At 43.0% G+C, this 24851-nt stretch overlaps 1 protein-coding gene and 1 pseudogene across 3 annotated transcripts in view; one reads left to right on the top strand and one right to left on the bottom strand.

Moving 5' to 3' along the window:
- The window catches only part of PIK3R5 (phosphoinositide-3-kinase regulatory subunit 5), a 114716-nt gene that overhangs the window by 39318 nt on the left and 50547 nt on the right, over nucleotides 1–24851 (top strand). The gene's annotated exons all lie outside the window — the stretch shown is intronic.
- Nucleotides 13836–14415, bottom strand: LOC108513499 (40S ribosomal protein S27-like; annotated as a pseudogene).

Genomic DNA, 24851 nt, shown 5'->3' on the forward strand with positions numbered 1-24851 from the left:
GCTAAGTAGCTCAGGTCCAAGGCATGTGAGATATTTGGGAGTTGGTTCAGAAGGTTGTTCTAGAAGGTACTTGAGTTGCCTAGCAGAAGAGATGGTGGGGACTTGTGGGAGTTGATGGAAGCAAGCCCTCAATGCTGGACCATGTAATGGATGCAATGAATAAAGAGGAGGCGTCCAACTTCCCATTCTCTCATTCTCCCAGCTGTGGCCCAAGGCACTGTGCCATCACAGTTCAACGCTCTCCTCTGAGATGGATGTAGCTGGTCAAGAATGCTCCTTCTTGGACCATGGCTCAACTCTACCACGTTCCCATCAAGGCTCCTGTCCAGGGGTTGTTGAAGGGATGGGGTTGCAGCCATGGTCATCATATGATAATGGCCACAGTTGCACGTTGGGTCCAGAGCTCAGTGGCCTCAGAGGTCACATCTCCCCTCCTCCCCCTACCTTTCCTTCCTGCATTTTCAAAGCTGGGGGCTTACTTCTCATTGGCTGTGTTACTCCTCAGATCTGCTCAGTAGATGGAGGTGAAAATGTTATTTTTCACTAAAATATCTGACTTTGTTTAAGGAGAAAAATTTTGTAATAATGCCCATAACTTATTCTCATGGTACTTTATCGACCAGTAAGAGATTACCCCTAATGCATTTATAAAAACATTACTCTCTCATCTTGAGTTGCTTCAATACTAACTGGCCAGCCCAGTTTGCTCCAATGAGTGTCTGGCCTTTAAATAGCTCAATCCCTGCTGGTCACCCTAGAGTAGGACATGCAGTGGTGGGGACTCCATGAAGAAAACCTATGCTCCAGAAGTCATCTCTGGATGATGACTTCATCCTCTGGAGGATGACTTCACCTTTTATGAGGTGTCTCTGTCAAGGAAATTTTGGGTATAACATGTGATCTTTAAGTCAGACCATAAACCACACTCTACAAATTCAGGAGAAACCCATCAGCTGTAACTAAATGACCTAGTAACAGAAAACAAAACATAATTTCTCTTTTAGATAACTCAGCAGTCCCTGAAATAATAGTTGGTCTACTGGTTTCTCTGTTGGATTGGAGAGACCCAAAATAATAGTGGCTTAAACAAGATAGAGGTTTATTTCTGTCCCATGTAGCAAGCTGGGCATAAGTGATCCAGACATCACATGACAGCTTTACAGGTTGGGAACCAAGGTTCCTTTTGTGTTGTTGCTCTGCCTTCTTCAACATGTAACTCTCATCTCATGGTCCATAATGGCTGTTCTAGCAATTGCCATCACATCTGCACTCCAGCTAGCAAGAGGGGGTAAAGGGGAAGGGAAGGGCATGCCTCTTCCTTCTAAAAGCGTGATTTAGAAATTGCACTTACCAATGTCTATTCATATTTCCAGTAGCCAGAATGTAGTCATGTGGTCATACTTAGTTACAAGAGTCTGGGAAATGTGATCTAAAATTTCTAAAAGTTATATTCCTATAGAAGGAAGGAGAATACATATGGAAGAACAATTATGAGTCTCATCCACATCTGAACTTTGTGAATCTTCACTGTTATATGGATGTTCTTTATCCCTTCTGTTGTGGAGTAAGCATGACTTCTAAGCCCTACTGAAAACTGTTGATAAAAAACAGCATGCTACACCAAAAGGTGGAATTAACCCAAATGTCCATTGATGGATACATGGATAAACAAAATGTATATATACATTCAATTGAATATTATTGATCCTTAAAAAGGAATGAGGTTCAAACACATGCTACAATATGCATGAACCTTGAAGACATTATGCTAAGTGAAGTAAGCCAGACACAAAAGGACAGATACTATATGATTCCACCTATGTGAGGTAGCTAGAGTAGTTAAACTCATAGAAACAGAAAGTAGATTAGAGGTTACCAGAGGCTGGAGGGAGAAGTGGTGGGGAGTTAGTGTTTATTGAGTATGGAGTTTCAGTTTGGGAAGATGAAAAAGTTCTGTGAATGGATGATGGGGATGGTTGCACAACAGTGTGAATGTACTTAATGTCACTGAACTGTACACTTAAAACTGTACACACAAAACTACACACACAACCTGCAGAATGGGAGAAAATATTTGCAGACTATGTATCTGTCAAAGGTCTAATATCCAGTCTGTAAGGAACTTAAACAAATCAACAAGCCAAAACCAAATAACCCCATTTAAAAACAGGCAAAGGACATGAACAGACACTTCTCAAAAGAAGACGTCCAAATAGTCAACACACATATGAAAAATAATGCTCATCATCACTAATTATGAGGGAAATGCAAATCAAAACCTCAACAAGATACTATCTCGCACCAGTGAGAATGCCATTATTAAAAAGCCAAAAAAACAACAGATGCTGGCAAGGCTGTGGAGAAAAGGGAACACTTACACATTGTTAGTGGGAACGTAAATTAGTTCAAACACTGTAGAAAGCAGTTTGGAGATTTCTCAAAGAACTTAAAATAGAGCTATCATTTGACCCAGCGATCAGATTACTGGGTATATTCCCAAAGGAAAATAGCTCATTGTACCAACAAGACACATGTACTCACATATGTTCATCACCCCACTATTCACAATAGCAAAGACATGGAATCAACCTAGATGCCCATTGATGGTAGATGGGATAAAGAAAATGTGCTACATATAAGCCATGGAATACTATGCAGCCATAACAAAGAATAAAATCATGTCCTTTGCAGCAACATGGATGGAGCTGGAGGCCATAATCCTAAGCAAATTAATGTAGGAATGGAAAACCAAATGCCACACATTCTCACTTTTAATTAGGAGCTAACCACTGAGCACATGTAGACATAAACATGGGAGCAATAGACATTGTAGGCTATCAGAGTGAGGAGGGAGGGAAGGGTGAGGATTGAAAAACCTTCTATTGAGTACTGTGCTCAGTACCTGGATGCAATATAACCGTATAACAAACCTGCACCTGTATCTAACATAAAAGTTGGAATTTTAAAAATACTTACAATGGTAAATTTTATATTGCGTATATTTTACCACAATCATGCTATAAAGGACCAAAGGCAGGGTTCTCTGACATTTTAGGAGCGATGTCCCTACAGATGAAGCTACTCAACACCCTTTGGGTGAGGTTATTAAGCCAGTAATGAATCCATCTGTCTGTGTTATCATTCATGTTTTTTACATCATCATGAGACTATATAGCAAGACTTGCTAAAATTCAGGTATGCTATTTTTGTGGCTGTTCTTGTATTACCTCTTTAGTCAGTGAATCCATTGATCCCTATGGGCTGCTGGTGGTTCCTGGATCCTTCCCTTAGCATTCACAGACTGTCTCTTAATAATGTATAGAGAGGCCGGGCACGGTGGCTCACGCCTGTAATCCCAGCACTTTGGGAGGCCGAGGCGGGCGGATCACAAGGTCAGGAGATCGAGACCACGGTGAAACCCCGTCTCTACTAAAAAAAAAATACAAAAAATTAGCCGGGCGCGGTGGCGGGCGCCTGTAGTCCCAGCTACTCGGGAGGCTGAGGCAGGAGAATGGCGGGAACCCGGGAGGCGGAGCTTGCAGTGAGCCGAGATCGTGCCACTGCACTCCAGCCTGGGCAACAGAGCGAGACTCTGTCTCAAAATAAATAAATAAATAAATAATAATAATAATAATGTATAGAGAATGTTGCCAGGGGACTGGTGGATTCAGACATATACTTTTAAGAATTCCACTTAAAAATTTAAAAAAATTTTTTTATTACCATAGATTTTTGGGGAACAGATGGTATTTGGTGACATGAGTAAGTTCTTTAGTGATGATTTGTGAGGTTTTGGTGAACCCATCACCCAGCAGTGCACATTGTACCCAATGTGTAGCCTTTTATCCCTCACCCCCTTCCCACCTTTCCCCTGCCAAGTCCCCGAAGTCCATTGTATCATTCTTATGCCTTTGCATCCTTATAGCCTAGCTCCCACTTATGAGTGAGAATATATGACGTTTGGTTTTCCATTCCTGAGTTACTTCACTTAGAATAATAGTCTCCAATCCCTTCCAGGTTGCTGCAAATGCCATTAGATAATTTCCCCTTTTTTTCTGTTCCCCAAGATGAGAACAACATTTTCTAGCCTGTCTTGGTTTTTCTCTGTCTGTATCTGTCTCTTATACATCTTTCATTTTCTCTGATTCTTCAAAGATAATCGGTAGCAGCTCCCTTTTACAACCTCAAGTTTCTGTATGACTCTGAGATGCCTTTATTCTCTTCCGCAATCCTAAACTCATTTTCAGCAGCAAGCCTCCCTATTTGGCATCAGATGTTTCAATATCGGACCCTTTCGCCGCAGTCTACCTTTCACCCTGTGGCCGGTGCAACCTTCCAAATCCCAAAGCTGATGTGTCATTCACCAGCTCGAAATTTAGCAGTGGCTCCACATGGCGCTTGAGTAAACCCTTAAGCACGTAGCTTGGCAGATAAGGCTGTTCACAGTCTACCATGCCAGCCCAAGCAGCATCATCTCCCAGCATGCCCCATGTCATGCTTACCCTTCAGTAGGGTTGAACAGCCAGCAGTTCCCTAAAGGAATCATGCTGTCTCCCGCCTCTTGCCTCGGTTTATTTTCCTACCACCACGCCTGAATCTCGGCCAAGGCAGCTCCTCCTTCCTGAAATGTTATCTCAGGAGTCACCTTGTTGGAGAAGCTTTGCTAATTGACATTCTCCCTCCTCCAAGTTCCTATGGCACCTGTCCCATGTTAGCCTCCACTGGGACACCTACTCCACTGGGTAATTTCTAGTTTGAGGGTTATTTTGGATGGTGCTGCTCTGGACTTCCTATTGCATGCCCACTTGATATGTAGCTAGAAGGCATATACCTGGGGCCTGGAGCATGCTGAAGCTGAGCTTTTGTAGGGTCTGCTAGAGGATCTTCCATTCGGTATGTTGTCATACTAGCGTACATTCCCTGCAGCAACCGTGAGGGTTTGCGTGGCTTGACATCCTCACAACAGTGTTTTTCACCTTTTTCATTTTGGCCCTTCTGCTGGGTGTGTAGTGGTATTGTCTTGTGGTGGGAATGTGCGCCTCCCTTCTGACTAAAGATTCGGAGCACCTTTCCACGTGTTTAGTGGCCATTTGGACACCCTCTTCTGTGAAACGTCTATTCAAGCCCTTTGTCCAGCTTTCCACTGGGTTGTCTTTTCCATATTTTTCTGTTGCTCCTGCCACATTGTGTAGTGACCGCTCCATCCTCTTCCTGACCACGAGCTCTGTGAGATTTCTGGACCCCCAGTGCCTCGTGAAGTCCCTCAAATAGTAGACCCTCAATACGTATTTTCTGCTGACTAAATAAAACATCTGTGATTCATGCTTTTCAGTAGGTTAACCATTCTCCTTACAACGGAAAAGCTTATCATGGTAAAGCTTTAGCTCCTACTTATAAGTGGAGGGAAAGATGGAAGTAGCATAGGAGTGCATTTCGGCTTTCTCTCATGCATCGGTCACTGTCTTGAGTTATTGGCCTGATTTCTCCTGGTCTGTGCTCTGCAAATAGCTTTACAGGTCCTTTTTGATGAATGCTGCATTTTCTTTTCTTTTCTTTTAACACGGAGTCTCGCTCTGTTGTCCAGGCTGGAGTGCAGTGGCCTGATCTCGGCTCACTGAAAGCTCCGCCTCCTGGGTTCACGCCATTCTCCTGCCTCAGCCTCCCGAGTAGCTGGGACTACAGGCGCCCGCCACCACACCCGGTTAATTTTTTGTATTTTTAGTAGAGACGGGGTTTCACCGTGTTAGCCAGGATGGTCTTGATCTGCTGACCTTGTGATCCACCCACCTCGGCCTCCCAAAGTGCTGGGATTACAGGCATGAGTCACCGCACCTGGCTGCTGCATTTTTCTTAAGGCTTGCTTTCGTGAGATGCTCACTCTCTCTGTTTTGTATCATCTTACTTGGGGACCTCGATTCCATCTTGATTTATGCCCCAGGAAGTCACGCTGGCTCCTTCACATTTCCCTCCTTTTCTCCCTTGTGACACTCTCTCACTTGCCTTCAGAGCTTGATTTTCCATTTTCTTTCCCTGTTAAGCCACCCTCTCTGACTTCCAGCCTCTTGTTGTTGTTATTTTAATAGAATAGATATGCACAGAAACAATTCCCAACCCCTTGAATAGCTGCTTTCATAAAGTCTATGACTCGCGTCTGATGATGTCTAGCATTTTCTTCCATGATTACTACAAACCCCGAAGTTATTGGTCCTTTTCTCCCCATTTTTCTCTCACTTCTATTTTACAAAGCTTTCATTGTTCTTGGTGAGAATTAAAGGCAGAAGATAGGATAGTTATCTTCCTTATCACTAACTTCACCTTCCAACAGATGAGATGACCAAGGGAGCAGGGATTCATTTAGGAACCTGGCTCTAACCTAATGAGCCACCCAGCTGCTGTCCGGGCAAAGATCCTGCCAGCCCTAAACCGTGGCTCTGGGTTCATTTTGGGATGCATGCGAGAAAAGCCTCATCCGTATCTCAGTCAGGCGGGGTGTGTGATCCCATGCGCTTCTCTCTCATCTTCCTTCAAACCTCTTCATCTTTCATTCATTCATTCATTCAGCAAATATGTGCCAGGCATTCAGATGGGTCCTCATGGAGCTCACATTCTACTGGGTCTGGGAGTTAGAGAAAGGTAATGAGAGCAGTACAAAAGCAAAATGTCATCGTGTGTCCGTTGCTGAGAGAGATGCAGGAAGAAGTAAGGCAGGAGGCAGCAGAGATGGGGCTTGTCAGGAGTCCTCCTTGAGAACAGAAGATGGGAGAGAAGTGAAGGAGTGAGCCAGGCAGACACATACGAGAAGAGCACTCAGGCAGAGAGAATGGCAGGCGCAAAGATCCCGAGCTAGAACAGTCAGGAGTGGGCTGTTGTGCTGCTGTGGTCATTCGAATCCTCAGAAAATGGCGGGGCACATGCTGGCATGTGAGCAGCTCAGCATTTGAAATGAAGGACAGCATGTTAGCCATCTTTACAGCTACCACAGCGTGCAGCAAAGCACCTTATGGTCATATTCACTTGGTAAGAAAGGTTTCTATTTCAGGAAACACACTTAGGTTGCACAGCCTCTGAGGACCCTTCTGCCTCTGAATTGCTGTGATTATCTTAGATGCCTTGTGGATGGTGCCATCTCCTATAGTTTTCTTAGATGCCTGGCAGACGGCGCTGTCTCCTAGTAGTTTCCTTAGGTGCCTGGTGGATGGCACCATCTTCTAATAGTTTCCTTAGGTGCCTGGTGGATGGTGCCATAGTAATTTTCTTCCTAGTAGTTTTCTTTCTAGGTTTTCCATCTGGACTTTTCTGAACACATGGTCTAGTGGCTTCTGGGCATGTGACCTGATCTCGGTAAAGGGCTGGCACTCACACCAGATGGACCTGGTCTTGGTAAGGGGTTGGCACTCACACCAGATGTGCATGTTCCAGATACTATTGCTGTGTAACTACCTACCTACCCCAAAATGCAGCAGTGTAAGATTGCAACTGTTTTATTATGCCCATGGATTCTGTGGGCTAGGAATTTGGGCTGGGCACAATAGGGATGACTTGTCTGTGTTTAGGGTTGTCTGGGGTCTCAGCTGGGAAGACCAAACAGCTGGTAACTGAAACTGTAAATGAGGGTGCCTACAAGGGGCCTCTCCATGTCGTTTTGCCTACATCATGGCAACCTCCAGATGGAGAGTCTAATTTCTCACTCGATGGCTCAGAGCTCCAAGTTCAAACCTTCTAGCAAACAAGACAGTAGCTGCATTGTCTTTAGTGACCTAGCCTTGGAAGCCATACAGCGTCACTTCCGCTATCATCTATTGATTGTGGCAGTCACAAGCCCATCCATGTTTAAGGGGATGGGAATAGATTCTGCCTCTTGATGGAGAAGTGGCAAGGCTGTGATGTAAAGGAGATGTGGGATGGGAGCTACTGTTGGGATCATTTTCGGGACATAAAATCTTATAAGTACTTTCTATTTTTCTGGGGAGGAGTTCTCATTTTCTGTTGTTTCTGGACTACGGTGGATTTGAAATGTCTGCTTTGCCTCCTGTCTAGCAGAAACTCCCAGTGCCAGGTGCTTGCTGTGATGCCCAGCCTTCTTCTCACTGCTGCTAGCAGTCCTGTCCCAGGCTTTCTCTGGGTCACCAGCGAAACCTCCCTTATGAAGAAGGAGTAGCCAAGGGGCCGCCAGGTGGAGGGAATACAGTGCTGGGACCAGTTTCTCATCCCCTGAAGGGTGTGAGAGTGTGTGTGGCTGGGGTGGGAGGCAGACCTACTGATTGTTAGGGAAGAATCTCTTGGAGCTAGTGTCAATCAAATGCCCCATCCCAGTGGCTGGTTTCCTGGCACAACTCCTGGGCCTTAGCTGTGCCTCTTGAGTGCATAGGAAGCCAGGGCCTGCCAGGGAGTGAGTATACTTGCAGCTGGGGAGGACTCAGATCCTTGCTTTGAAGCGGGGTGAGGGGCCGAGCTAGGGTTTGGCTAGAAGCCTGCCACAGCTGAAATAGTGAGAAAGCTTTGCCAGCTTGCTGGGCTGCTCCACAGCAGGGCTTCCTGGACCCCCAGGCAACAGCATCTTCCTGGAGAGGAAGAGCCTCTTCCACACCCTGACCTTCTCAAGCGTATTCATTTGCTGTGGACTTGCTGGACATTCATCTGCTAACCTCAGCAGGAAATTGCAGAACTAACACATTAGGGCGGTAAGTGTAGGCCGTTTTTCCCCAGTCACAAGTCTCGGTGCCTAGGTGTAGTTCCCTGTGTGCCGCTATCACAAAGCTCCTGGCCCAGGATGGCTAGATATAGGAGGATCCCAAGAAGTTCACTTGAGAAGGCTGAGGAACTCTCCAGCTCCCTGTCCTGGTATTTCTCTTAGGATCACCCGTGTTCCTGCCCTAGCCAGGTGCTTTTGAAGCCTGAAGACAGGTCTGGAGAGTAAGGATGGATATAGGAGTGGTCCCAAGTTCCCGTTTCACCAGAGAATATGTTCCCACTCTTCATTCCTCAGGGAAGGAAAAACGCAACCTCCTCATTCCAGAATAAAATCATGGAATGCTAGTGCCTGAAGGAACTTTATACATAAATTAATTCATCTTGCCCCCTTTGCAGAGGATGTGCCTCTGATGATGGGCACACAACAGATGCTCAGCGAGTGTGTTCACTGTTTGAGAAATCATCACTGCATCATTCTGCATGAAGACACATGCACACATATGTTCATTGCAGCACTATTCACAATAGCAAAGACATGGAATCAACCTAAATGCCCATCAACAGTTGACTGTATAAAGGAAATGTGGTACATATACACCATGGAATACTATGTAGCCATGAAAAAGAGCAAGATCATGTCTTTTGCAGCAATGTGGATGGAGCTGTTATTCTCAGCATAATAGATAACATAATAGAATAACAGGATGGCTGTTTTTTCTCAGCAAACTAACGCAGGAACAGAAAACAAAATACATGCTTTCACTTGTAAGTGGGAGCTAAATGATGAGAGCTCATGGACACAAAGAGGGGAACAACAGGCACTGGGTCTTACTTGAGAGTGGAGGGTGAGAAGAGGGAGAGGATCAGAAAAAAATAACTATTTGGGCACTAAGCTTAGTACCTGGGTGACGAAGTAATGTGTCCAACAAACCCCTGTGACATAAGTTTACCATAACAAAATTGCACATGTACCCCCCCCACCTAAAATAAAAGTTAAAAAAAAAAAAAAGATGTATTCCCTAAGGTGTGGCAGACAATATTTCAGAATTATTGTTGATTTGCTAGGTGTGGTCAGGTTGGAAGGTTGGAGAATGTCTCTTTTCTTTTTTTTTTCTTTTTTTAGACGGAGTATTGCTCTGTCTCCCAGGCTGGAGTGCAGGGGCGCAATCTCGGCTCACTGCAACCTCTCCCTCCTGGGTTCCAGCGATTCTCCTGCCTCAGCCTCCTGAGCAGCTGGGACTACAGGCACGTGCTACCAAGCCCGGCTAATTTTTGTACTTTTTAGTAGAAACAGGATTTCAACATATTGGCCAGGCTGGTCTCGATCTCTTGACTTGGTGATCCGTCCGCCTTGGCCTCCCAAAGTGCTGGGATTACAGGTGTGAGCCGCCGCACCTGGCTGAGAATGTCTCTTTTCTTAAGAGATTGTGCTCAAGTGTTAGACTGAACCTCATGAAACTGCTAATATCCTCTCATGTTTAATATGATTCAGTCAAGGCCAGGCATGGTGACTCATGCCTATAATCCCAGCACTTTGGGAGGCCAAGGCAGGAGGATTGCTTGAGGCCAGGAGTTCGACACCAGCCTGTGCAATGTATTGAGACTCCATCTCTAAAAAAAAAAAGAAAAATTAAATTAAAAATTAGCCAGGCTTTGTATTGCACACCTGTAGCCCCAGCTACTCAGGAGGCTGAGGTGGGAGGATCATTTGAGCCTGGGAGTTCAAGGTTGCAGTGAGCCGTGATTGTGTCACTGCACTCCAGTCTGGGCAACAGAGCGAGACCCTGTCTCCTGACGGGAAAAAAAAAAAAAAAGAAAAGTTCCAATCTGATGTTTAGGACTGATGTGCCATGATGTCCACAGCCTGCAACTCACTGTCAAATGTTTTAGCAAAGCGTGTGTGTGTGTGTGTGTGTGTGTGTGTGTGTGTGTGTGTGTGTATGACGTGATCTGCTCTGTCCAGCTGGGGCAGCAGCCAAATAAGAATAAGGCTGACAGGAGATGAAGGCTGCGGAGCTTCCCTCTGTCTTCCTTCCTCCCACCCAAGACACCCCACCCCCTCCCACAGACTGTCTTTTGGCCCTGTGCCTGTCGGGGTGCTGGTGGGGCTGAGCAGGGCCCCTGCAGATGGGGGTTTGTGACGTGGGTGAGGTGTCAGGAATGGGTGAGGCAGGAGTGGAGGCAGGAACTGCGAGGAGGCTCCGACTATGGGTGGAACAGAGAAGAGGCCGCAGGGTGGGGGCAGGGAGGGGCTCTCCAGGGGCAGCTGTGTATTTCTGGATGGGGTCGGGCCGGCAGAGGCCAGGTGTGGTTTCCTGGGAGGTGGCGGAGATGAGAAGGGGTACAGACTGATTTCAGCCCCAGCTCAAGGATCTGCCTATTCCTCCAGGGGCTTTTGAAATACCCCAGGACCCTGTGAGACCCTCTGCAATAAAAGGGAGAGAAGCAGGAGATGGGATGGGAGATGAGGGCCCCGTTGTGAGGAGCTGGCAGGGTGACCTCGCCTCTACCTGAGCTATCAGCTCCCTGTCTCCAAGGCAACTCTGCCGCCTGAGCCTCCCTGAAGCCCCCACGCCCGCCTAACGGGAAATTCTCAGATAATTCAGATGGTCATGGGAAAGCCCATACACGTAAATCCTCCTGAAGGGTTATCTGAGTAAATAGGGGGATCTTTCTGTTTACCACTGTCTTACTGCCTGCATCTCGATGCCTGCATTGATGCCTGCCTTAGTGCAGCAGGCAGGATGGAGGGAGACCACAGGATGAACTGGCTGACAGGTGGTAACAGGTTGATATCCACAGGCCGCAGGCAGCAGGGACCACCACGGCAGGTGGTTCCCTAGAGGGCTCCTGGCCACACTCCTCTCGGGATCCTTGCGCTGCAGACCCTGCCGCCTGCCCTGCCACATCCTGTGCCCCGTCGCCGCGTGGGCCGCTCTCGAAGCACAGGCCAGATGTGCAAATTCTGCGGCTGTGCCTGGGGGCAAGCGCAGCACAGCTTGCTTTTCTTGGAAATCATTGGTGATTTGTTAGAAAAACAGGAAACATTGGGGCTGCTGGTGTACATTTTGACTTTTTTGTTTTTGTTTTTGAACTCCTTTCATCTGTCTCTGTATCAGGGTGTTTTAAGGGTATTTCTGCTCAACTCAGCCCTTTGAGCCGTCTCTGGTCACTCTTCCCTCTCTGTGCATCCGCTTTTTCTCTTTCCCCCTCTTGTCTTCTGCTGCCTTCGTCCCCTAACCCCAATCACTGCGTGGGGAGGGGGCCAGATCCAGGGAACCATGGAAACGTGCTGGTGAGTCACCTTGGCCACGTGCTTCTGTGGAGCCTGGCCTCCCTGCACCTGCCTCCCCACTCTCTGCCTCCCCACCAACCCTGCATTTATCCCCCTATAGCCCTCAGTCATGGTGGTTAGACAGGAAGCAAAGTGGTCTGCACAGTGGGACCTGCTGCAACGGGGACAGCTGGTGTGGCTGCCACTGTCCTGCTGCTGACACGCAGGGATGATGTGGCTGTGATCAGAAGTTGTTCTTCCCTGCTGGGTCACCCTCATTGGAGTGGAGAGGCCCTCATTGCTATACCCACTGGAACACTGAGGCTGAGAGAGGAGCAGGGATGCCTTCAATAAAGAAGAGGAAGGGGTGAGGAGGTCTGGGTTGGGACACGCTCTGGCTGTGTCCCAACTCAACTCCTCCCTGGCTATGTCTCAAAAACACAGCAGGGGCCGGGCACAGTGGCTCACGCCTGTAATCCCAGCACTTTGGGAGCTCGAGGCAGGCAGATCACCTGAGGTTAGGAGTTTGAGACCAGCCTGGCCAACACGGCAAACCCCGTCTCTACTAAAAATACAAAAATTAGCCAGGTGTGGTGGCTCATGCCTGTAATCCCAGCTACTCGGGAGGCTGAGGCAGGAGAATCACTTGAACCTGGGAGGCGGAGGTTGCAGTGAGTCGAGATTGTGCCATTATATTCCAGCCTGGGCAACAAGAGCAAAACTTCATCTAAAAAAAAAAAAAAAAAAAAACCCACAAAAACAAAAAACAAACAAGGAAAAAAACCTCAGCAGGCAGGAGGCTGGGAACTGTGGTCGTTTTGTGTATGGGATCTTCAGGAAAGTGTTACAAGGCTGCTGTTTGCTGGTGTCCCTTGGTGAGTTTTCCTGGGTCCTGTCTTGTCAGGGGTGAGCTCTGAGGATGGCCAGTGGTTGCTTTGGGATTGTTGTTAAGCCTTCTTGCAGCGGCTCTGAACTTCATAATGTACCACGGTGGAGAGACTCCTCTCCCATTTTATGGTCAAATAAACGGGTCCAGAGAGGTTCTCCATTCCCTAAACAGGCCCCAGTGAGGCGAGAAGGGCAGGGCCTCCCATGTGCCCAGCTGCTTGTGCCAGGTGGGCTGGGCTCTGCCCCTGGGTTTTCATCATTGCAGGGGTCCTGATACCACACCTTCAGCCAGGCCCCCATCTCCCAGGGGAAGCAGGCTTAGGGGCTGCCCTTCTAAAGTCATACAAGAAGTCTGATATGAGCGATTAGAAACTCCCCACAGCTCTCTGGGGGTTGTTTTTAAAAGGAATTAAACTGTCCAGAGAGAGATGTGTAAGACTAAGCTGAGATGGGGACCAGCGTGAGAACTGAAACACTATTTGGAGCTTTCCAGAAATAAGCAGATTGGAGGAATCTGGAGTAGGGAAGGACATTGGGGCAGGAAGGTGACCCCTTCTCACACCAGGGCTCCTGAATACATGAATATCAAAAGGCAGTGACAGGCCTTGGGAGAGGGAGGGGCCGTGTTCCCATTCCTCTCGACTGCACAGCTTCTCGGGAGCAGAGATTCTCAGCCAGGCATCTGTGAACTTGGATGGGGAACACGCGGCGTTGTTATTTTCACTCACCTGTAACTGAAGTTCACATTTGAACGTAGGCAAAAACCACAGTCATACCAGTAGCACCTGTGACTTTGTCACCAACAGAAATCCAGATGTTTTTGTGTCACTTTGAGGTTGCAGATACCTCAAATGTCATTCATGCTCTTCACTACATTTAGGTGATCATAGTCATTAGATTCTCTGCTGGGCTTTTGTTATTTCATGTGTTAATGAGAAGAACATATACTCCCATTTCGTAAAGCTGATGATTTTTTTTTTTAATCCAAAATGTGTTTATTGAGATGGTTTCCCACTCATCTTGATTCAGAGTGCCTTTAGTGCTGCTTCCTCCTAAAGGAACATCCTTCTGTAAGCCTTGCTTTTCCTCCTGTAGGCTCCAGAGGACAGTGGAGCAGCCAACACACAAAACTACCATTTGTGCATGGCTAAAGACCATGGTGATTTTATAGCATCCTGGGCATTTCACATCCATGAAGTAGGAATTGGGCTCTGCACCAGGCGTTTCTTCTTGTGTTTCCCCTTCTCCTCTTCTGGGGAGGGATGAAGGAGATGCTTTGCGAGAGGCATGTTCTCGTGTGGGTAGGTCGTCACCGCCGGAAAAAAAAGCTGATGATTTAAAACTAGTTTGACCATTGTATTTCAACGTCCGTCATTTCCTTTGCAATTCTGTATATTTTATTTCGTGCATTTAAAGCATTATTATGAAGAGGGGTCTGTAGGTGTCAGACTGCCAAATGGTCCCACGGTGCAAAAAAGTTTAGGAATTCCTACTGCTGGAGCAATTAGGTAGAGAATTCGACATGTTCCTTGACGGCTGGGGAGGGCTTTGGTGGTCGGCAAGCCTGAGTTAGCATCATCGCTCTCACTTGCTGCAGATTCTGAGAAAGTGACTTTATCTCTCAGAGCCATCGTTTCCTTATGTGTAAAATGGAGATGAAGAATGACTACCTGAAAGGATTGTCCTACGTGAAAGTGCCTGCCTCTTCCAGCGTCTGACAGGTAGTAGGAACTCACTGTGGGTAGTAGCTGGTGGCAGTGGCACCAGCTTATATAAGCCCATGAGACTCAAGCAGGATTATTTCTTATTACAGAGGAAACTCCAGGCTACATTCATTTCTTACCTGTGCCTCATGTAGAAGGGTAAACTTGGGTCATATCTGGATACTGTCTCTCATCTTTTTTCTTTTGCTCTGAGCAGGTAGCTCCCAGGTATCCAATAGGAATCTTGGTCCATAAATTCAAGTATTTGAGAAATAAAATTTCAAATATATACTTGAAATGCTTCAAGTATATTTGAGAAATGCTTGGTATGTCCACACAGTGAAATATTACTTGGTCATAAAAAGGAGTAAGTACTGTTACATACTACGACATGGATGAACCTAGAAAACATGCGCTAAGTGAAACAAGCCAGATCCAAAAGACCACATATCATATGACTTCATTTATATGAAATGTCCAGAATAAGCAAACCCATAAAGACAAAAAGTAGATGAGTGGTTGCCAGAGGATAAGGGGAGGGAGAATGGAGAGTGATTGCTAATAGGTAGAGGGTTTCTTTTTGGAGTGATAAAAATGTTCTGGGATTAGATAGTTGTGATGGTTACATACTTAGTGAGTATACTAAAAGCCACTGAAGTGTATACTTTAAAATGTAAAGTCTGTGTTATTAATTACAGCTCAAGAAAAAAAGTAAAAATCACTCCCTAACCTATGGACATTGAAAAGATAATAAAAGAATATTATGAATAACTCTATGCCCACCAATTTGGTAACTTAGATGAAATGGAATAATTTCTTATTTCTATTAAAACTCATACAAATAGAAGTAGATTATCTGAATAGGCCTATATCTATTAAATAAATTGAATCAATAATTAATAATCTTCCAAAACAAAAAGTTTCAGGCCCAGAGGATTTCGCTGGTTAATTCTACCAAACATTTAAAAAAAATGGCCGGGTGCGGTGGCTCACACGTGTAAGCCCATTACTTTGGGAGGCTAAGGCAGGCAGATCACCTGAGGTCAGGAGTTCAAGACCAGCCTGGCCGACATGGTGAAACCCCATCTCTACTAAAAATACAAAAAAATTAGCTGGGCGTGGTGGCAGGTGCCTGTAATCCCGCTAGTCGGGAGGCTGAGGCAGGAGAATCGCTTGAATCCGGGAGATGGAGGTTGCAGTGAGCCGAGATCACGCCATTGCACTCCAGCCTGGGCAACAAGAGTGAAATACACACACACAAAAGAAAAAATGGTGGCAACTCTCTACGGTCCATTCCAGAAAATAGAAGAAGAGGGAATGCTTCCTGACTCATTCTATGAGGCCAGCATTACCTAATACCAAAACCGGACAGAAATATTACAAAAAAGGAAAACTACAGATCAATATCTTTCATTAATGTAGATGTGAAAATCCTCAACAAAACATTAGCAAATTGAATCCAACAATGCATGAAAAGAATTATAAATCACAGCCAAGAGGGATTTGTTCTGGATATGCAAGGCTGATTCAATATTTGAAAGTCAATTAATGTAGTTAATTACATCAACAGGCTGAAGAAGAAAAATCATAAAACTAGACACAGAAGAAACATTTGACAAAATCCAATACCTGTTTATGATAAAAATTCTCAGCACACTAGAAATAGAGAGGAACTTCTTCAGCCTGATAAATGCTTACACGAAAAACCTACAGCTAACATTATGGTGAGAAACCAGATGTTTTCCCATTAAGATTGGGACCAAGGCAAAGATGTCTTCACTTACCACTCATATTTAACATCGTACTGGAAGTTCTACCTAATGCAAAAATATAAGAAAAGGAGATGAAAGGTATACAGATTGGGAAGGAATTTTCTGTTCACCAATAACATGATTGTCTATGTATACAATCCCAAAGAATCAACAACGACAAACAACAACATTCCTGGAACTAAGCAATTATAGTAAGGTTGCAGAGTGCAAGACAAATACATGAAAGTCAAGTGCTTGCCTATATACCAGCAATGAGCAATTGGAATTTGAAGTAAAAATACAATACCATGTACATTAGCACCAAAAAATGAAATGATCAGATATGAATCTAACAAAATATATGTAAGATTTATATGAGAAAACAACAAAATGGATGGAAAAAAATCTACAAAAATCTAAATAAATGGAGAGATATTCCATGTTCATGTATAGGAAGACTCACTATTGTTAAGCTGTCAGTTCTTCCAACTTTATCTATAGACTCAATGCAATCTCAATCAAGACTCCAATAAATTACTTTGTGAATATTGACAAACTCATTCTAACACTTATATGAAAAGAAAAAGACCTAGAATAAACAACACAATATTGAAGAAGAACAAAGTCAGAAGATTGACATTACTAACTTACTAACACCTGCTATAAAGACTTACAAGACTTACTATAAAGGTGCATCCATACAACGGAATATTATTCAGTAGAAAAAGAAAAGAGCTATCAAGCCATGAAAAAACGTGGAAGAACCTTAAGTGCATGCATATTGCTAAATGAAGGAAGTCAATCTGAAAAAAACTACATACTGTATAATCCCAACTATGTGACGTCCTGGAAAAGGCCAAACTATGGAGGCAGTAAAAAGAAGAATGGCTACCAGACGCTGGAGGGAGTAGGATGAATAGATGGAATATAGTGGATTTTCTGGGCAGTGAAAATATTCTGTGATACTGTAATGTGTATTGATATGATATATTTGGAGAAACCCACAGAATTGTACAACACAAAGCGTGCACCCTAATGCACACTGCGGACTTCAGTGACTGCTCCTATATCAATATTGGTTTATTAATTTTAACGAATGAACCGTGCTAATGGAAGATATTAATAATAGAGGAAACCATGGGTGGGAGGGGAAAGAAGAGGGAGTTTATAGGAACTCTTTGTACTTTCTGTTTAATATTTCTATAAACCTAAAACTACTTTAAGAATTAAAGTCTATAAAAGAGACGGGGTTTCACTGTGTTAGTCAGGATGGTCTCGATCTCCTGACCTCGTGATCCGCCGCCTCGAGCTCCCAAAGTGCTGGGATTACAGGCGTGAGCCACCACGCCCGGCCTTCTCTTCTTACATTGACAGAAGTCCGATGCAAAGCCCCATCCTGCCAGGAGCTGTCCAGGAGCTCAGAGCTATTCACTTTCCTGCCACAAACCTTCCTCAAGGTGGTTGCCTTCTTAGTTAGCATGGAGATAGAGTGAGGGGAGGGCACAATGTACGGAAAGAAATACATTCATAGAAATATACATTGTCCTGTATTTGTACTCTGAGGTCTTAGGAACAGCTCCGGGGAAGCTTGGGTTCTGACCTGAATCTCTTCCTTTGGCCTCTGGCAGAGGAAACACGGAAGGAAGCAGGTCTCCCAGGCAACCTGCCCACACAGTGGGTGGCCAAAAACGACTCGTTCAACACCTCTGAAGACTGACTCACTGGGACGTTGCAATAGACGTGATTTCCCCTTGAAGCCAGAGGAATATCCCCTATTGCTCATATGGTCATAACATCATGGGCACATATTTGGGCGGGGCTTTGTTTTGCACACTCATGTAACTTTCCAGGGAGAATCTGTCCAGACCCTCTGCCAGGCACTGGGGTTAGAACCATTATGGTAGATGGGACACTGACGTCAGAGCTGAAAGCCCACTAGAGAAATAGGCAGTTAGAACGCAGGCACAGTGGAACCAGAGAGGCTCTGGGAGCTGAAAGGGTGGGGGGGTGGACATGCAGCCAAGCCTGGGGGTCAGAAGTTCTCCCCTGAAGAAGTGAGCTGGAAATGGAAGACAGAAGAATGCATGTTAGGATGCACATCAGAAGCAGGGAAACGTGGGCGAAGTGTTTCAGGCAGAGGCAGCACATGCAGGAAGAAGTTTTTATGGAGAGGAAAGGTAAAGGTTTGAGACTGGCCAGGGAAGAAGGGCACAACCTCTTGGGGTCTAGTGAGCCATGTTATGGGCTTGAGTTTTGATTCAAGGCAATGAAAACCCATAGGAAAGGTTTCAGAGGGCTGGGAAAGAATGATGGAATCAGATATGCTTTCTCAAAGACAACCGTGCAAAGAACAACATGTATACTGTGGTTGTATTTATATGAAAGAAAACCCATGATACAACTTATTGTGTTGATCTATGTGTGCTTAAATCATCGTACCAGATTGTCTTGATTTCTGTAGCCTTAGAGCAAATCTTGAAGTCAGATAGGATGAGTCGTCCACCTTTGTCCTTTTCCCAAACCGTGTTAGCTATTTTAAGTCTTCGGTATTTCTGTATACCAAAGGCATATTATCCATTTCTATTTTTTAAAGTTTGCTGAGATATTGACCGGGATTGCATTGAATCCATAGATGAACTTGGAGGAAAACTGACATAATATCAATGTTGAGTCTTCTGGCTCATAAATATGGCGTATCTTTCCACGTATTTGTTGATTTATCTTAGCAATGTCTTGTAGTTTTAATGGTGGGGGTTTTCCACATTCTTTGGTAAACTCCTTAAGAATTTTGGTTTTTTGATGCTATTATGAATAGTGTTTCTAAAAACTTCACTTTCTAATTAGTAGTTATTAACACATAGAAGTACAATTGACTTTTAAATACTGACTTTGTATTCTGCAACCTTGATAAATTCACGTATGGTAGTTTTTAATAGATTCCTTAGGATTTTCTAAGTATACAGTCATGTCATCTCAGAGTAAAGACAGCATTACTTCTTCCTCCCTGATATATATGTGTTTTTTTTCCTTGCCTCATGGCAATAGCTATGACCTCCAGTACAATGTTGAATAGAAGTGGTAAGAACAGACATCCTTGCTTTGTTCCCAATAATAGGTGAAAAGCGTTCAGTTTTCACCTTTCAGTATGATGTTAACTATAGATTTTTCATAGTTGCTCTTTATAAGTTCAAGCAGTTCCCTCTTACTGAGAGTTCTTATAAATGGGGGTTGAATGTTTTCAAAGGTTTTGTATGCATCCATGAAGTGGTTATGTGATTTTTTTTCACTCTTCTTTATTAATGTGGTGAATTACATGAATTTTTGAAAGTTAAAACAACTTTCCAAATACAGCATTCTGAGTGGATAAGTCCCATTTGGTCTTTTTATATATTTCTACTTATTTTGGAAATGATTATATTTATGTATTTCTAGACTTCATTTTTAACTGTTTTGTTAGGAATTTTTGCATCTTGAAATGTAAAATTAGAGATACCGATCTGTAATATTCTTTGTTGGGTAGTGTTCTTGTCTGGTTTCAACATCAGGATTATGCTGGTTTCATCAATGAACTGCGAAGTGTTTCCTCCTGCTCTATTTTATGAAAGAATTTGAGTAAGATTGGTAATATTTCTTTCTTAAAGATTTGATAGAATAGCTTTTTAAAAAACATTTTTAGTAATACATGTCTGCTGGTGACCATCTTTTCAGCATCTTTTCGTCTTTGAATGTCTTTATCTTCATTATTTAAAAATCGTTTTGTCTATGACTTTCTTCACTTCCCAACCCCTTTATTTTATAGTTATTTTCATGAAAATTTGCAAACATTAAAATGTAAAAACTTTAACTGTACAATTTTGACAAATGTATACATCCATGTCACCCACAGACCTAACAATATATAAAACATTTCAATCATACCATTAAGTTTCCTAATTTTGTTTTTGAAGAATATTTCGACTGGATATAGAATTTTAGGTTGAAAGTCCTTTTGTGTTTTGTTTTCCTTTAAGCGCTATAAAGATATATATCACTGTATCCTAGTTTGCGTTGTTTCTAAGGAGAAGTCAGTAGTTTTTCTAATTGTTGTTTTCCACATACAATGTGTCTTTTTCTTCTGGCTGCTTTTGAGATTTTCTCTTTATCTTTGATTTTCAGCAATTAACTGTGATGTACCCAGGTGTGGTTTTCTTTGCACGTATCCTTCTTGGGTTTTTAGAGCTTTCCAGATCTATGGGTTCATATTTTTTGTTAAATTTGGGAACATTTTGACCATTATTTCTTAAAATATTTTTCTGCCCCCATTTTCTTTCTTCTCTCTTTTTGAGACATCAATTACTAATCTATTAGAACTTTTGGTTGTGCTCAGAGGTCACTGACACTCTGTCCATATTTTGAAAATCTTTTTTATTTTCTATGTTTTAGCTTGAATGGTTTCTATCGTTTAGGTTCACTGATCTTATTTTTGCAGTGTCCAGTCTTTTATTCAGTCCATCCAACGAACTTTTCTTTTCAGAGGTTGTGTTTCCCTCTGGTAATAGATTTCCATTTGGTTCTTTTAAAATAGCTTCCAGGCTGGGTGTAGTGGCTCACGCCTATAATCCCAGCACTTTGGGAAGCCGAGGTGGGCAGATCACCTGAGGTCGGGAGTTCGAGACCAGCCTAACCCACATGATGAAACCCTGTCTCTACTAAAAATACAAAAATTAGCTGGGCATGGTGGTGCGTGCCTGTAACCCCAGCTACTTAGGAGACTGAGGCACTACCTACGGAGACTCGAAGGCACGAAGAATGCTTAACAACCTGGGAGGCAGAGGTTGCAGTGAGCCAAGAATCACGGCCACTGATAGCTCCAGCCTGGCAGCAGAGTGAGACCTGCTCTCAAAAAAAAGAAACAAAAAAAAAAAGGTTTCCCAATTCCCTTCTGAGATTTCTTCATCTGTTTCTCCATTTTCCTTGAAATCTCTGAACATATTTGTAACAGATGTTTTAAAGTCTTTGCCTCCTAATTTCAACATACCTACTGTCTTTGGGTTTATTTTATTCAATTACTTCCCTAGAAATGAATTGCATTTTTTGCATTTTTCTTCATTTTCATCTGTCTAGTAATTTTTTCAGTGTATTCTAGGCATTATGGATGCCACACTGTTGAGCATCTGGATTTTCTTGTTTTTCTTTAAAGAATTGTATTCTGGCAGGCAGGTGGATAAGCAGGATCCTTTCAAGTGTTTCTTAAAACTTAATGGATGTCTAGATGTCAAGCACTGCCTTTCTAGGATCTCAATTGAATGCCTGAGGTATCCAGTGAGATTCCTCCACCCCGGCTGATTGGAAATCCAATGTCTTCCAGCACTGTGCAACTTCTAGAACCTCTGTTCAACTCCAGGCTTTCCAGTAGCTGTTTCTGCCAGGCTTCATGAGGTCTCACCCTGCATGCACAGCTTAGTATTCAGCTAATGTCTTCTTGAGCTCTTCTTCTTCTTCACATTTCCCTCTTTTCCAGTTCTTTGCCCCACACGTTCCAGCCGTTTCTAGAGTTCCAAACTCCAATTTCTGTCTCCTCAACTCGGAAAGCCCTCCGTACTCTGCTTGGGTTCTACCTCTATGCTTCAAACCATGGAAGTGCCTTCCAGCAGAATCCCAAGGAAATCAAGAGTCTCCCCTTGTGTGTTTCCCTTCCCTCAGGGATTACAGTCCTGCGTTTGCCTGTTGCCCAGTGTCTATAAACAGTTGCTTCAACTGTTTTGGGTAGTCTTACAACTGTCCATGGAGGGAGGCTTAGTCCTGTGCTAATTATCCCTTCTCGTCTGATGGTGAAAGTACCCCTTCTTTGGGGTGGACTCCCGAATATCACCTCTTTTATGAGATAAATCTGTTTGAGTATGATCTGTGGGATTTAAAAAAATAAAGTTTTTAGAAGGATAAAGATCAGAATATTGGCAGTGGTTATTCTGGATAGTTTTAAAGCTTATATTTTAACATTCTAAACTTATCTGTACAAGCCTTTTAAGTTTTGTTTTTAAATTAGACCTTTACATTTTGAGATAAATCATAGATTCATATGTAGTTCCATGAAATAATAAAGAGAGATCCTTTGCACCCTTTTATCAGTTTACTCCAATGGCAACATCTTGCAAAACAAATAGGACAATATCACAACCAGGATATTGACCTTGATACAGTCAAGATACAGAATATTTCCATCACCACAGGGATCCCTCATGTTGCCCCTTTTTAGCCACACCCACTTCCCTCCTGCCCCTGCCCTAATGCTAACCCCAGCAACCACCAGTATGTTCTCCATTTCTATAATTTTGTCACTTCAAAAGTATTATGTAAGGAAATAATATATTATGCATTCTTTTGGCATTGACTTTGTTTTTATTCAGCATACTTTTCTGGAAGTTAACCTAGGTTGTTGTGTGTATCAATAGTTATTTCCTTTCGATTGCTGAGTAATATTCATAGTATAGATGGACCATAGTTTGTTGAAACCTTCAGCTATTGAAAGACGTTTAGTTTGTTTTCAGTTTTTGGCCGTTTTGAGCAAAGCTGTTATAAACATTCATGTACAGGTTTTTGTATGAATGTAAGTTTTCCTTTCTTTGAGATAAATGCTCAGGAGCGCAATTACTGGGCCACACGGTAGTTTTAATGTACGTTATTTAGTGTTATAAATTTCTGTCTCAGAACTGCTTTAACTGTGTCCCACCAGTTTTAATACATTGTACGTTCATTTTCATTCCTTCAGTGAATTTTTGGATTTCCCTTGAGACTTCCTCTTTGGCCCATGAATTATGTAGAAGTTGGTTTAGTTTTGAGTATTTGGAGATTTTCTGTGATCTTTCTATTATCGATTGCTAGTTTGATTCCGTTGTGGTCATAGAATCATAGAATGCACTCGGCATGATTTCAGTTATTTTTAAGTCATTGAAATTTTGGTTGTTTTAAGGCTCAACTTATGATCTATCTTGGTTTATGTTCCACAGGTACTTGAAAAAAAAAAAAGTGTGTTCTACTGTTGTTAGGTGGAGTGCTCTGTACATGTTGATTAGATCCTGTTGACTGACGGTGTTGTTGAATTATTATGCATCATTGCTGATTTTCTTTTTTCTTTTTCTTTTTTTTTTTTTTTTTTTTTTTTGAGATGGAGTCTCGCTCTGTCACCCAGGCTGGAGTACAGTGGTGCGATCTCTGATTTTCTTTGTAGTTGTTCTATCAGTGGTTGAGAGAAGGATGCTGAAGTCTCCAATTATTTCTTGTTTCTTACTATTTTTAAATTCGATCGCTTTTGGGGTACAGGTGACTTTTGGTTACATGGATGAATTGTATAATTGTTAAATCTGGGATTTTAGTGGACTCATCATCTGAGTAGTGTACATGGTACCCAGTAGTTGGTTTTTCATCCCTCACCCCCTTTCATGTCTCCCCATTCTGAGTCTATGATATACATTATACAACTCTGTATTCCTTTGCAAACCCATAGCTTAGCTCCCACTTATAAGTGAGAACATGTGGTATTTAGTTTTCTGTTCCTGCCTTAATTTACTTGGGATAATGGCCTCCAGCTTCATCCATGCTGCTGCAAAGGACATGATTTTGTTCTTTTTTTTTTTTTGACTGCGTAGTACTCCATTGTGGCAGTCCCCAGTTATAATTATGAGTTTCTCTATTTTTTCTTTCTGTTCTCTCAGTTTTTGCTTCACATATCTTTTTGGTGTGAATACATTTAGGTTTGCTGTGTCTTTTAGTGAATTGAGCTTATGTCATTATATAATGTCCCTCTCAAAAAAAAAAAAAAAAAGTCCCTCTCTGCTTCTGGTAATTTTCTTTGCTCTGAACTCCACCTTATCTGATATTAATATAGCCATTGCTGCTTTCTTTTAATTAATGCTTGCATGATATATATTTTCCCACCCTTTTACTTTCAATTTGCATATATATTTATATATAAAGTGAGTTTCTTGTAGACAGCAAATAGTTGGGTTATGTTTTATAATTCACTACAAATCTCTGTCTTTTAATTGGCTTATTTAGTCCATTTAAATATAATGTAATTATTGATATGCTAGGGCTCAAGTCTGCTATTTTATTATTGGTTCTGCATATTTTCCTATGGACTAGTTGAACAGTCTTTAGAATTTATTTTTTATTTTATCTATAATGTTTTTATATGTATGTTGAATGGTTGCTGTATATGTTGTTACTTACCACAGTCCACTGTTACCATTTTGCCAGTCCTAGCGAACTGTACCTCCCTTTATTTCCCTTTACCTGCCCCATTTATAATATGATTATCTTAAATATTTACTCTGCATGCATTTAATGGTACATCAGACTGTGTTATTTTTTATTCAGCCATCTAAGGTAACTTAGAAAACTCAAGAGGAGAAAGAAAGTCTATTGTATTTACCCAGATTTTTGCCTTCCTTATTGCTTCTTTCTGATGTTCCAAGATTTCTTTCTTTTATCATCCTTTTGTTCTGTTTAGAGAATTTCCTTTGGCTGTTCTTCTAGAGTAGGGATGTGGGTGACAAATTCTCTCGG

The sequence above is a fragment of the Rhinopithecus bieti genome, unplaced genomic scaffold, assembly GCF_001698545.2.
Source record: "Rhinopithecus bieti isolate Rb0 unplaced genomic scaffold, ASM169854v2 scaffold_31527, whole genome shotgun sequence".
Classification (NCBI taxonomy): domain Eukaryota; kingdom Metazoa; phylum Chordata; class Mammalia; order Primates; family Cercopithecidae; genus Rhinopithecus; species Rhinopithecus bieti.